At 50.7% G+C, this 1,401-nt stretch overlaps 1 pseudogene; it reads left to right on the forward strand.

Annotated features, from left to right (window-relative positions):
* The first annotated feature begins 2 nt into the window (after positions 1-2).
* Positions 3-1,190, forward strand: LOC102857282 (annotated as a pseudogene).
* Positions 1,191-1,401: the final 211 nt, after the last annotated feature.

Here is a 1,401-nt window from a genome sequence, read left to right on the forward strand (position 1 = left end):
GGCGTCGCTTCTGCAGCAAAGTTGAGGGTTATGGGAGTGTGTGCAGCTGCAAAGACCCCACGCCCATCGAATTCAGTCCTGATCCGCTCCCAGACAACAAAGTCCTCAATGTACCTGTGGCTATCATTGCAGGGAACCAACCCAATTACCTATACAGGATGCTGCGCTCTCTACTCTCCGCCCAGGGAGTATCTCCCCAGATGATAACAGTTTTCATCGACAGTTACTATGAGGAACCAATGGATGTCGTGGCACTGTTTGGTCTGAGGGGCATCCAGCATACTCCCATCAGCATCAATAATGCCTGTGTATCTCAGCACTACAAGGCCAGCCTCACTGCCACTTTCAACCTGTTTCCAGAAGCCAAATTTGCTGTGGTTCTGGAAGAGGACTTGGACATTGCTGTAGATTTCTTCAGCTTCTTAAGCCAATCCATCCACCTGCGGGAGGAGGATAACAGCCTGTATTGCATCTCAGCCTGGAATGACCAGGGATATGAACACACGGCTGAAGACCCAGCACTGTTGTACCGAGTGGAGACCATGCCTGGATTGGGCTGGGTACTCAGGAAATCCTTGTATAAAGAGGAACTTGAACCTAAGTGGCCCACACCAGAAAAGCTCTGGGACTGGGACATGTGGATGCGGATGCCTGAACAGCGCCGGGGCCGAGAGTGCATCATCCCTGACGTTTCCTGATCTTACCACTTTGGCATTGTTGGCCTCAATATGAATGGCTACTTCCATGAAGCCTATTTCAAGAAGCACAAGTTCAACACAGTTCCAGGTGTCCAGCTTAGGAATGTGGATAGCTTGAAGAAGGAAGCTTATGAAGTGGAAATTCACAGACTACTCAGTGAGGCTGAGATCCTAGATCACAGCAAAAACCCTTGTGAAGACTCTTTCTTGCCAGATACGGAAGGCCACACCTATGTGGACTTTATCCAAATGGAGAAAGATGATGACTTCACCACCTGGACCCAGCTTGCCAAGTGCCTCCATATCTGGGACCTAGATGCACGGGGCAACCACCAGGGACTGCGGAGGTTATTTCGGAAGAAGAACCACTTCCTTGTGGTGGGAGTCCCAGGCTCCCCCTACTCAGTGAAGAAACCACCATCAGTCACCCCCATATTCCTGGAGCCACCCCCAAAGGAAGAGGGGGCCACAGGAGCTGCAGAGCAAACATGAGACCTCCTCCAAGACCCTGCAGGGCTGGGTACTATGTACTCCCAGGCAGGCTAGCCCTTTGCCCCATCCTGTAGGATTTTGTAGGCACAGGCAGGGGTTGGGCCTGGTTTGTTTTTAACATAAGACTTAATTACTAACTCCAAGGGTAGGGTTTCCTTGCTCCAACATCCCTGTTCTGAGTTGGAGGTCTATTTATTTACTTCCTTGTTGG

The sequence above is a fragment of the Elephantulus edwardii genome, unplaced genomic scaffold (genome assembly GCF_000299155.1).
Source record: "Elephantulus edwardii isolate Elephantulus edwardi_28Jun2011 unplaced genomic scaffold, EleEdw1.0 scaffold00615, whole genome shotgun sequence".
NCBI classification, from domain to species: domain Eukaryota; kingdom Metazoa; phylum Chordata; class Mammalia; order Macroscelidea; family Macroscelididae; genus Elephantulus; species Elephantulus edwardii.